Here is a 13,385-nt window from a genome sequence, read left to right as displayed (position 1 = left end):
CACTGTCTGTGAAGCCCCCAGACAATTGAGAGTGTAGCATGTTACGGGGGAAAACAATGAAGTTAGAATCAGAAGTCTGATCACTTCTGTTGCTTGAATTTGTAACCTTAGTCAATAACCTTTTTTGGACCTATGAAATGCCTGTTTGCCCTGGATGATAGGGATCTCGGAAGACTTGGACAAAATGGTAGCACTTAATGCATTTACAAGTATTTTAAAGTATACAGTATTTCATGGACACCGGAAGTATTTAATGTTCACAGCACATTTGTTCTCTCATAAGCTAATGTATGAAAGAGTTCAATTTTTTTTTCATGGCAGTTACAGCCTCCATCCTCCACCAAGCATTCCCTGTGCTTTACTTTCAAGAACAAGAATTCAGTAATTCATTCAGGGCATATTTTTGAGTACCTTCTGGTATGAGGCACTGTGCACACAGCAAAATCGAAATAGCAGGGTCAAAACTAAACGCTCTTTAGAAGGGGCAGCATCTGGGTGGTGTTGAGTTTCCGTGTGTTAGTTACAGCTTCATTAGTTTCCATATTAGTTCATTAGTTCATTAATTTTAGGCTAAAATGGGGAAAACTACAGCCAAACAGTTGTAGTGCAACAAAGATAAAGCTTAATTTAAAGGAACAATTACATTGAAATAAAAATGGTAACATGAGATTTACCTTAAGAAAACTGAATATTTTAAAGCTGTTTTCAACGTTATGAAAGAAAACCCAAACCAAAAACTCCTGTGGCTGTAAATTGAGAAATTTGGCTCATCAGCCTGACATTCATCATGAAAATGTGAAGGGATCTGGAAACTATGGTATTAGTCCCATTCTGCCCTGTTTTGATAAAGCTGGATGTCTCGAAGACTAGGGAGCAATTAGTTGGTGATGGAAGAGCACTTTCCACTTTTCATCAGCACACGTGGATTTCCTTGAGAAGACCAATAAAGGTTTCCAGGGCATGGTTTGCCCCTCCACACTGTGATGGGCATGAACAGCACAGTTCTCTGGGAAGACAGGACGTTAGACTGGACGTCTCTTCCCTGGTGATTCCATCAGTTAGCACATGCTAGTTGAGCTGTGGTATTTTTTGTTGTTTGTTTGTTTGTTTGTTTATTGTTTTTTTTTAAACATCTTTTCCTTGGGAGAAGAGCTGATGATGGGGCTTGAACCCCAGTCCGAGGAGATGCTCAGCTTCTTTGTACCGTGGACCATATAGAAAATCAAGGCGGAGACACAGCTGCTCATTTGACAAGGTTCCCTTCCTTTTGAAATCTCTAACGGGGCTTATCTTTTTCAGCCTACATATTGTCTTCATCAGAAACTTGACAGCAAGCTTCGTATGCATTTTGGGTGAGTAAACTTACAGATCACTTCCACCATCTGCATTTTCTGGTTCTGGAGTTGAGAACGAGGGTGTGCGGTTCACCAGAAGTGAGGTCTTACTCAAATACCCTGACCTTCTGACTGTGTTTCATTTTCTGTAATGTATCTCTTAGCTCACTTGAACTCAGTGAGGTTTTTTTTTGAGCAGCCAGGTGCTGAGGATACAAGAGTGCCTGGAATTTTCTAAGTCATCAGTATGCTTTCAAGGGCACAAATAAATAACCTCCTATTCTAGGAAATGCAGGCTCAGTCAGGGGGCGCATCTCACTATTTCCAACATAGAGCATGCTTATCTCCCCTCCTCATGACTTTGATTTCTTGTAGAATCTTCTTTATCTGGCATACCTACTCCAACCTATCTGAATATGTAAATGCCATCCTTATGTTAGGGATGTAGCTCAAATCTCACCCACTCCATGAATCCCTCCCATTTGGAACTATTCCAATCCATGAAGTTCAATTCAAGACATCATCTTAGTATTGGTTCCTCTTTCATTGTTTCAAGTGTGTTAGTTTCGTTTCTAGTTAGACTGTAAACTCCTTTAGGTTATAAATTATAACCTGTATATCTTTTGCTGAGCCACAGAATTTACCAAAGAGTTAACTGCACAATAGATATCTAATAAATACTAATTCTGATTGCTTAGTGAGTAAGTTTTTGGCTTTCAGCACCCAACATGCTTCAATAGACAAACCAGGTAGTTTCCCAACATAATGCATTTGATGACCTGTTACCATTTTACTCCTGAGTAGATCTAGTGTATTTCGTATCACTTCTAAATTTAAAAAGCAACATTTACAGTATTATTCTTATGCTTACTATTTAAGGACATGAAGTAATTAACCAGAGATTCTCTTTTAGCTCTTGCAACCAAGTCCAAGTTTAAGGTGTGACACTAAGAGGACCATAACATTGTAATTTTGCCCACTGAGAAATTGTTCCTAACTTCAGCCCTCGTGAGGTATTTGGCATTTCAGTAAATTTGCATTTTTCAGTAAAAGCCTGCTTGCTAGAAAAATGTTGCAGTGAGTTGTACAAAGAAGAAAGGAAATCCCTTACAAAGCTAACAAACAAAGCAGGTAGCAACAAGCATTTCTGAATAACATTGAAGGCATCAAAAAAGGCATCGGAAATCTAAAATTTGGAAACTGATGCAAAGACTGAGTATTAAGAGCTTGTACAGGAAGGCCATCCTGGAAAGTCCAGCACAGGGCGGAGTGATGTGGGGCAACAGAGGAAACTTGTTCCATCCAAACACACATAAATGTTTCTCCCTGGGGGAACTCACCTGTCAAGCCTCTGGCACCTGGGGTAAGCAAATTCGGGTAACAGGTGTTGTTGTGTTGAATACGTCATATTCATAAGGTTATTCAGCAAGCAGCAACTACAACTGTAGAGGTTTTACTGTAGGTTATGAATCATAGTTCATTAGTTTATTAATTAACTGATCCATTCAATTATTAAATACACTTCTGTCTTGCATTCTATCAAAAATTAACTTGTGATGGCTAAGTCAAGAAAACTGTTCTTTAGTTTTGACTCTGCTATAAACCAGACCCTTTGGACAATTCAGTCATTCTTTCTTGGACTCAATTTCCACATCTGAAAATAAAGGAGTGGAGTGAAATGATCTATGAAGTCTTTTCTTGCATCTCTTTAGACAATGGTCTAAATTGCATCTCTTTAGACAATTTCTTTAATATGTTTAGCAGGAATCTTCAGAAAGGGCTTGTTGTGAATAAAGTATTAGATGAAGAAGGAGGCTATATAAATGCAAAGTAATGCTAATATAGATGCAAAAACAATACTTATCCCTGAGATCTGGCTCTTTACTACCAGTGGTGTCACTGGTAGGAAGGTGATTCACAGAAGCACAACCACCATGATTAGGGCAATAACCAGAATGACTCAAGGAGCAGAGCTAAGTTAACAGCACTAGTAAGCAATCACTAAGTGGTGGCAAACTACTTTAAAGTCAAAGCTACAAGGAAAGAATGAATTTATGGTATCCAAGAATGGGGACCATCACAGGATGTAATGAATAGAAATTTGGAAGAAAAATGTAGGCTACACTTGATCAAATCTCCACAATAATATGAAGTCCTAAATCATTGGAGAGCTCAGAATTGTATAAATTGCTTCAAAGAATAAGACCATTGGAGAACTTGAAAGATTCCACAACCAGTTTATTCGGGAATAGAACAATTCTTGTTAATATGCTTCCTTGCCTCCACACTGGTGTTGGTAGATCCCCAGTGAGGGACCAAAGCTGTTAACCTGCATGTCCTCAGGCTCTACTTGTTGCTAACAGTTTCAGACCAAGATGCTTTTCCTTTCTAGCACTCTAGCACAGTGACCTGGCTTTCCTTCCTCAATCCTACAAAACACAACTTGAGACTTCAACTTCCTTCATTGTGTGGCAGTGGGACCATGTTCAGGACAGGGAGGGGGATGGAGAGGGGTGGGGGAGTGAGAGGGAGGTAAACACACTAATTCCTCTTTGACCTGACCCATAATAAAACAGCTGTTAATGCATCACCATGCAGATGGATATGTTCTCCCCAGATGCCGCGATGGCAACCATCGCAGCCTGTTCTCAAGGCGTGGATAAACGTGGTTAAAGAGCCGTAGGTCAAGTTTACTTGATGGTCTTCGTGAGAACTTTTTTTCCAGTAAGGGCTCTTTACCTGTTACAGAGTTTTATATGTGCTATCATATTAATTCCTATCATATCTGTGTGTTACTCATTTAAAAAAAATCCAGAGTGTACACAATGTTATTGAAGGCAGTTTAGTCAAGTCCTTGAGTCTTTGTTTCAAATATGCCAACAATAAATAATTCAGTCAAGTCAGCAAAAAATTTAATTTAATGAAATTCAGTTAAATTACTATTTGGCAAGATGGTATTAAAAAATCTTTAGTGGGAATTTTTACACTTTAGTTAATTGTTTTGGCATACTGTAAGGGTCATTTACAGATTTCAATTCAGTTATTGCATTTTTTATTTAAAGTATATAATTACAACAAATATCAGTTTCCAATTTGATATTCATATTTCTTCCTATTCTTGCCCATATCTTTTGGGAGATAAGTCATATACTTGGAAGGATTATCTCCTTTTAAAAGATAATTTATTGTGAAATTAATTTACTGTAAAAATACAGAGAACCACATCAATCAAATGCATGGTGAAGCCAGCAAGTCAAGAACATAAATTTGCCAATCTCTCTAGAAGCCTCTCTCCTGGGACCCATTCTAATTACTCCCCACACGTAACCAGTATCCTGATTTTTATAGTGATCACTTTCGTGTGTGTGTGTGTGTGTGCGTGTTTGATCCGTGCATGCATTCCGAGACACCATAGATTAAACTTGCCATTTTGAAATTTCAATTTAGTGTGGGCTTTAGGTAACCATTTTGCGCTTTGCCTATAGGGCATTATATCCATAGAGTTTTCCATAGCCTCTGGGTTTTACAGGTTAATATTTATGATATAAACCTTGTAAGAAAATACACCAGAACAATACGATCTCCCTCCATCCCTCCCTCTCCCTTTGTTTTCTCTCTCACTGAGGAAAGATCAGGCCAAGCACAGGAGGAGAGGATGGCGGTCAGTGAACTCAGTGAGAGTCCTTGCCAGATACTAGCCCTGTGGGTGCCTTAACTGGACCCCAGAATTTCTTTCTTTTTTTTTTTTTTTTTGCTAAGGCAGAGCCCAACCAGGGCAGACCAAGACAGTAAAGGTTGAACAACCACTTTTCTGAAACCAACCAAACCAAAACAAAAACGATGTGTAGCATTTGTCAGTCTCCTGGCCCTGAGTGGCCAAATTCAAGCTACCCAATTCTCTTTGAAAACAGAGTTGCAAAGTAATGCTTTTTTTTTTTTTTTTTTTTAATGTCTGATCTTATTTGTCACTCTTAGAAAATCTCATTTTTGACTGGACTCAGACTTAGAGGTAGAAGCTCTCAGAGAGGACAGCCTCCGTCTCTTGGCAATCTGTTCCTGGCGTTTTTCTTTTCTGCAGCCTCTTCCTTGTTTTTCTTAGTGCGCTGTTTCTTCAAAGCAATACGCCGACGTTCGTGTTGGCGGGCACGTGGAGTAACGAGACGCTGTATCTTGGGCGCTTTGGTTCTAGGTTTCTTACCTTCTTTGTTTAAGGGCTTTCTCACAACATACTGGCGGACGTCGTCATCTTTAGAGAGATTGAAGAGTTTGCGGATTCTGCCGGCTCTTTTGGGCCCCAGGCGTCGAGGCCCAGTAGTATCAGTGAGTCCAGGAATATCCTTCTCCCCGTTCTTTACAAGGACCAAGTTGAGAACACTGAGATTGGCATCCACGATGCAACCCCGAGCAGATTTGCGCTTTCTCCCGTCCTCCTTGGTCTGTAGCAGGAATGCCCCTTACTCAGCAGCAGGCGACACGGCCATGGGTCAGGACACCCTGCTTCATGGGGAAGCCTTGTTTGCCATTGCCACCACTGATTCGGACCGCATAACCCTTCCATTCTTCACCGAGGGCGTCAGCAGCAACTTCTGTGGCCGTGCGCTTCTCATAAAAGGTACGAAGTTTGCGTTCATCGTAGAAGCAAAGAAATGCTTCTACGCGGCTCTCATGAGCTGCCTTGACTGCTGAATGTCATCATTACACACAACCTCTTTCCCTTGGAACCATCTTTGTTCTTACACATATTAAACTGTAGGTTTAGTATTTATCACTAACCTTTGGGGTGTGTGTTGTCAGGAGCTCAGCCACTCAGCTCTCAGGAAGGGCTCTTTGCAGCAACGTTTCCTGAATTCTGCAGGAAGATACCGTTATTCTGTGCTCTTCATAATAAAATAATTTGCTGGGTATGACACCCTAGATTCATGTTTTTGTCCCCTCCCAACCCCTAAGAATCTAAAATCTGCTATTCCCATTTTCTTGTGGCATACAGCAGTATCAGTGAAAAGCATGATGATGACCGACTCGTTGTCTTTCTTTTAGAAGTCACATGCCCTCACCCCCAGAACCTTTTTTTCTTATTCTTTAAATTAAAACAAGTTTAGTAGAATGTATATACATACATATATATATATATTTTTTTTTCAGGCCAAGTATTCTCAGATATGTGGAGTATTCTTTCAATATATAGTTTCTTTTTTATTTCAAGAGACTTTTATTAAATTACAGTGCCTGGTATTCATTTTCTTTACCTTCTTTCCTCAGAGACTTCTGTTTTCTGTTGAAAACTTTGTTTTCTGTTGACTTGTTTTTGTCTACCATCAGTATTTTTTCCTTTCTTTCACATAATTTTTATCACTTTGTTTTTAAGACATGTTTTTATTTTATTTTTTTCTACATTTTCTGATATATTCATTCCTGTGTTCCTTTTATTTTATTCTTTCCCCCTGAAGTGACTGTTTTTGCTTTTATATCTATTATTTCCTGTGTCCTGCCATCTCATAATGAGTTTGTAAATTGTAACTGAGCTCATTTGGAAATAACAGTGACACTTTGTATTTCATTTCTGAGCATGTGTGTCTGGGTGCTGGGTGTGCTTGTTGCTAGGAGCGCCTTGTCAGGTGTCCTTTATTATTATGATAATATGTATTTAAGGGATTTAACCTTATGCATTTCTGTTGTTCTTTCTGATGTGATATTGCTTTTCTGAGTTTTGGAAGGCAATGTGTTTCCCGGAAGCCTTGGTAGCTTCACAGATCTTCCATCGTTCCGTACAATGCTCAGAAATATGGGGACTTTGCTGTGAAAAGACTGAGCTCTGCTTCGCTTCCATCCACCTTTTCCCCCGGATCTTCTCTTTCTTCCTCCTCCACTATCCCAGCTTGTTCAATTTGGAATTCACTTCCAGCCGACTTTCCTCCGTATCAGATCCTATCCTGGAAGAGAAGGGGGGAAATGCTGTGTTAGAGCAGATATCCCTTTTCCCATGTTACCATGGGCCCAGATTGACCTGATGTGTTTTCGAGCAAATCCTCATTGCTACTGTCAGATTCTTCCGGTTCAGGTCCATTGGCCTTCTTGACTGGTTTCCTGTCCTCTCCGTGGAGATGCTGCTAATGCTCGGCTTATAGCTGAGAATGTGTTTTGCTGGGTTCTCCACAGAGTTTGGACTTTACCATCTAGATTCTGTGTCTGCTTCGTATGTGGGGATTTGGAGAGATTAAAAAATGATGCGGCCACCACGGCTGCCTTCTCAGAATCCATCAGTACTGGTTTCTTAACTTCAATATTCTTGCATTTCTTCAGATGCTTATTATTTTTAGTACCATGTCATCTATGCACATTTGGTTGTGAATCATGATGTGATCATCTTGTTTCCCACAGGGACAGCATACAGTACTCACTTAGCTAAGAGGTCCCGACATCAAGTTAAAAGGAAAACTGAGGGGCTCCTGGGTGGCTTGGTTGACCCTCCAATTCTTGATTTCAGCTCACACCAGGATCCCAGGGTTGTGGGATCAGGTTAGGAATCTGCTCCCTACTTGGTGGGGAGCCTGCTTCTCCCTCTCCCTCTGCCCCTCCCCGACTCCCTTGTGCTCTCTCTCTCTCTCAGATAAATAGATAAATATTTAATAATTAAGATTCTCAGACCCAGATTTTAAATAAAAAAATAAACAAACAGAAAAGGAAAGTTGACATTGCTACAGAAAGGACAGTAGATAGAACGTGGCTGAAACTGGAAGAACCATTTCTCAAGTGCAGTTTAATAGGCATTTTAACCTGACTTCTACTTTTTTTTTTTTAAGATTTTATTTATTCATTTGACAGAGAGATCACAAGTAGGGCAGAGAAACAGGCAGAGAGAGGGGAAACCAGGCTGAGCAGAGAGCCCGATGCGGGGCTTGATCCCAGGACCCTGGGATCACAACCTGAGCCTAAGGCAGATGCTTAACCCACTGAGCCACTCAGGAGCCCCTGACTTGTACTTTTAAGAGATTGTTGCAACAATAATGGCGCCTGGGTGGTTCAGCTGGTTAAGCATCACATCTGACTTCAGCTCAGGTCATGATCTTGGGGTCCTGGGCCTGAGCCCTGCATTGGGCTCCCTGCTGCGTGTGTGTGTGTGTGTGGTGGGGGGATTGCTTGTCCCTCTCCCTCTACTGCTCTCCCTGCTTGTGCTTTGTTTCTCCCCCAAATAAATAATAAATAAGACCTTTAAAATGATTAGATATATACACAGAGATGTTGAGAATTTTCAGCACAGTTCGGGATAAAAGAATAAACATTAATAGATAAATGGTTACATATTAGAAGCAACCTACATGTCCATCAGTAGGAGATAAGTGAAAACATGTTAGGCAGTCATTTAAAATGGTGATGTATAGATACACTCTATAGATGTATAGATACACTCAATTCCTAAGGGAAAGAGCTCTACAATTATCCTTCTCCAGAATTATTAAATCCGGATGATGTTTTCACAGGTGTTATGTAGATATGCACATAGTTATACACACACACACACGCACACACACATACACAAAGATTTCATTGACTTATGGGGATATAATTTTCATTGATAAGAAGTTGTTTGGACAGCATGTTTTGTATGGCTCTTTTTCTGCATGAGCATACATTACTCATAAGCAAGAGAAAAAGGTGAGGAACACAAGACGGTGGACATACACTGGCGTTCAACAGAGCAAATGTCAAATACATCATTATTTATAGATTCTGTAATTGCAAATTTGCCTATATGCTAAAATTTATTTGTAACCCCAAAATCAGTTCTCAAGACACTTTCCCAGTCACTCACAGACACATGCAGGGTGGTGAAAAATTTGAGTTGCCCGAAGAGCATGTTGAACCCACTGGTGTTCAACCAGCGCATGGTTAACACGTTGACAGTTTGCTTTCTTGTTTCAGCTTTCACACTGTGAACACCCATCCTTTCTGTGGTCTCTTTAGTGCCGTGTTTTAATCATTTTGTGCTTTTTGTTGGTAACTTCTGTTTGGTGTTGAGTGTAGAGCCAAAGTGGTGTCTAGCATTCTTTTTTTTTTTTTTTTTTGAACCATTTTATTGAGGTTTGACATATAAAAAGCTATATATATTTAATGTTTATAATTTGATGGATTTGGGAGTAAGCATACAACCATGAAACCATCGTCATCATAAAGGCCATATAAATATGTGTCACCTCCAAAGTTTTCTCCCACCCTCTTTAGTATTATTATGTGTGTGTATGTGGTAAAGCACTTATCATAATACCTCCCCTCTTAGCAAATTTTAAGTATAAAATACAGTATTATTATATATAGGTTAACAGGTATGTGAAAAGATGCTCAACATTAATAATCATCAAGGAAATGGAAATCAAAATCACAATGAGATATCACTTCACACTTACTAGGATGCCTACTTTAGGGAAAAAAAAACAGTGGCAAAAAACAAAAGATAACAAATGTTGGTCAGTTTGTGGAGAAAAGGGAACACTGGTACACCATTGGTGGGAATTTAAATTGGTACTTGTAGAAAACAGTATGGCGATTTCTCAAAGAAATTCTAAAAAGAACTAGCATATGATCCAGCAATTTCATTTCTGGGTATTTATTCAAACGAATTGAAATCAGGATCTCAAAGTGAGATTTGCTCTTATTGTTTAAATTTTTTAATTAACATATAATGTATTATTTGTCCCAAGGGTACAGGTCTGTGAATCATCATGCATGCATATTTCACAGCACTCACCATAGCACATACATCCCTAAGGTCTATAGCCCAGCCACCCTATTCCTCCCCTCCACCCACTAACAAACCTCCGTTTGTTTCTTGAGATTAAGAGTCTCTTATGGATTGTCTCCCAATCCCATCTTGTTTCATTTCCCCCCCAACCCCCACAAACCCCTGCCCTGCCTCTCAAATTCTTCATATCAGAGAGATCATATTATAATTGTCTTTCTCTGATTGACATATTTCACTCAGCATAATACCCTCTAGTTCCATCCACATCATTGCAAATGGCAAGATTTTGGTTTTTTTGATGGCTGTATAGTATTGCATTTTATATATATATATATATATATACATATATATATATATATATATATACTACCTCTTCTTTATGCATCCATTCATATTTTTTAAATCATTTTTTTAATTTATTTTCAGCATAACAGTATTCATTGTTTTTGTACCACACCCAGTGCTCCATGCAATCTGTGCCCTCTCTAATACCCACCACCTGGTTCCCCCAACCTCCCACCCCCTGCCCCTTCACACCCCTCAGATTGTTTTTCAGAGTCCATAGTCTCTCATGGTTCACCTCCCCTTCCAATTTCCCTCAACTCCCTTCTCCTCTCCATCTCCCCTTGTCCTCCGTGTTATTCCTTATGCTCCACAAACAAGTGAAACCATATGATAATTGACTCTCTCTGCTTGACTTATTTCACTCATTCCTGGGCTAGAAGGATGGTTCAACATTCGCAAATCAATCAATGTGATAGAACAAATTAATAAGAGAAGAGAGAAGAACCACATGGTCCTCTCAATTGATGCAGAAAAAGCATTTGACAAAATCCAGCATCTGTTCCTGATTACAACACTTCAAAGTATAGGGATAGAGGGAACATTCCTGAACTTCATCAAATCTATCTATGAAAGACCCACAGCAAATATCATCCTCAATGGGAAAAAGCTTGCAGCCTTCCCGTTGAGATCAGGAACACGACAAGGATGCCCACTCTCACCACTCTTGTTCAACATAGTATTAGAAGTCCTAGCAACAGCAATCAGACAACAAAGAGAAATAAAAGGTATCCAAATTGGCAAGGAAGAAGTCAAACTCTCTCTCTTCGCAGGTGTCTAGCATTCTTAAGTGCAAGAGGCTGTTGTGTGCCTAACAGAGAAAATACAGGTGTTAGATAAGCTTCATTCAAGCATGAGTCCTTGTTTGCCATGAATTCGTTGTTAATATATGAGCATATATATGAAATAAGTTACCTTTAAACAGAAACCCACATAAAACAAATTTAAGTATTGGTGGGTCAATAAAAATGTTATGGCCAGTGGCTTGCAGGAACCTAGACCCAGACTTCTCCTAGGAGCAAGAAGCGGTTCCTGATTTGCTAAGTGGCCACTGTAACTTTCTAGATCATAGCAACTATGAATTATGAGAACCAGCTATACTGACTTGTCAAGGGCTACTTAGCTTCTCTGAAACTGTGTCCACGTGTACAAAGTGGTACAGTGGTTCTTATGTCTTGGGATAGCTCTGAGTATTAAATGTTACTGGACACAGAAAGCTGTGTTTTATGGCTAACACTGAGTCCATGGGAGATTTGATTCCCTCCCTTCTTGAAATGCTCACTCCGTCATTTATACAGACAATTTTTAACCCTGCATGCTCATACTATAAATACACGTTACTCGTAACGTATTTTACCTTTTCTGGAGCCTCTTGCACGTTGACAGAACTTCACACAGTGAACCATATCGGATAATGTAAAAGGTACAGGAATTATTTACATTTAATTTGATAAGGTTGTTGTACATGTTTGATATAGGTAGCTGTTCCTGAGAGCTGCCCTGTAAGGAGAACTTGGTCAATGATAATTTGTTTCTGCTTAAAATTCTGCTACATTTTTTGTCTTTGAATTTGCCAGGAATGACTTGCTGCTTTGTGGGCAGTTCTGAAGCCTCCGTTTCAATGTGACCAATTCTGGTTGATGAGTAGCAGATGTGTCTCTGAGCGCAGATAAAGGGAAATAATGACTCAACTGCTAAAAATCCCTAAAGATGAGGCTAGAACTGAAGTTGAAATAAAGAGGCGCTTCCTACCTACCATTCCTTTGAGGACCGATTCATTAGCGACCAGCATGTGGCTGAACTCTTGATAGCAGCTGCTTTCGGGAATTCTAGAGCTGGTGAGATTTGGGATCAAAAATTCTGGGGATAATTTAGTCAGTGGCATAAAGAAATATGACCACATAGAATCCTATCTTACTTTATGATTTTTTCGTGCCTTATAAGTTATTTTAAAAAACTCTTCTTTCGGGGCACCTGGGTGGCTCAGTGGGTTGGGCCTCTGCCTTCGGCTCTAGGTCATGGTCTCAGGGTTCTGGGATCGAGCCCCGCATCGGGCTCTCTGCTCGGCAGGGAGCCTGCTTCCTCCTCTCTCTCTCTCTGCCTGCCTCTCTGCCTACTGTGATCTCTATCTGTCAAATAAATAAATAAAGTCTTAAAAAATAAAAAAAAAAACAAAACTCTTCTTTCATAAAGTGACCTTGGCTTGTGGGTCAAATGGCCACATGTACATGACCATATTTTCTTCCAGATTTGGAATTTTCCTGAAATACTGCATATTAAGATATTTCTTAGAGAAAAACAGGGAGTAGGAGCATTAACTATGGCCTAGGGCAGAATGTACATACAGTAGATTATAACTTAGGACCAACATATACTGCTGGGATTACGAAGATTCCTTTATACATGTCTAACTTGCCAGGTATGAAGTAGAGCATATGTTGAAAAAAATGCCTTAGTTTCCTCACCTTACTTTTTAATTTTCTTTCTTTACCTTCCTTTACTTTTTTCACCTTACTTGAATCATATGAGTTAAAAAAACATATTCTGTAGGACTTTTATTGTCTCAAACTGAGAAAAGAATGTGTTTTGTCTTTGATCAATCAAAATCTTAACCTCTGTTGAGACAACTAATGCAGACAGATTCTCCCAATGAGGAAAACAGGAGTCGAAACATGAACAATGGGAAGAGGATGGTTTGGTGAAATGATGGAGTGATCGATGGTAAACCAAGGGTCCTAATCTGTGACATATAGGGAAATGCACAAGTGTATGTACAGAATGAAGGAGAGAACCAAGTCCTGGAGTAAGCGCACTGACGAGACGCGGATCATGGTGGTAACGAAAGGGTGTGATACAACCAGATGGATCATGAAACTGCAAAGTGGAACTAGTACAGAAGTATCTGATAATTAAAAGTTGGACTTAAAAAAGTTAAATAGAATGTATCTTTAGGAACCCTTCCTATTCTTCAT

General features: G+C 39.6%; 1 pseudogene across 1 annotated transcript; it reads right to left on the bottom strand.

The window, feature by feature from the left end:
- Window positions 1-5,298: 5,298 nt before the first annotated feature.
- LOC111153714 lies at window positions 5,299-7,592 on the bottom strand (annotated as a pseudogene). Its single transcript, XR_002641040.1, has 2 exons — window positions 7,505-7,592; window positions 5,299-6,016 (listed from the first exon to the last, which is right to left on the bottom strand). The product of XR_002641040.1 is annotated as a 40S ribosomal protein S6 pseudogene (transcript).
- Window positions 7,593-13,385: the final 5,793 nt, after the last annotated feature.

The sequence above is a fragment of the Enhydra lutris genome, unplaced genomic scaffold (assembly GCF_002288905.1).
Source record: "Enhydra lutris kenyoni isolate GAN:26980312 unplaced genomic scaffold, ASM228890v2 scaffoldscaffold34, whole genome shotgun sequence".
NCBI classification, from domain to species: Eukaryota; Metazoa; Chordata; class Mammalia; order Carnivora; family Mustelidae; genus Enhydra; species Enhydra lutris.
Note: the sequence above shows the minus strand (reverse complement) of the source record. Positions and strands in the feature narration are given on the sequence as shown.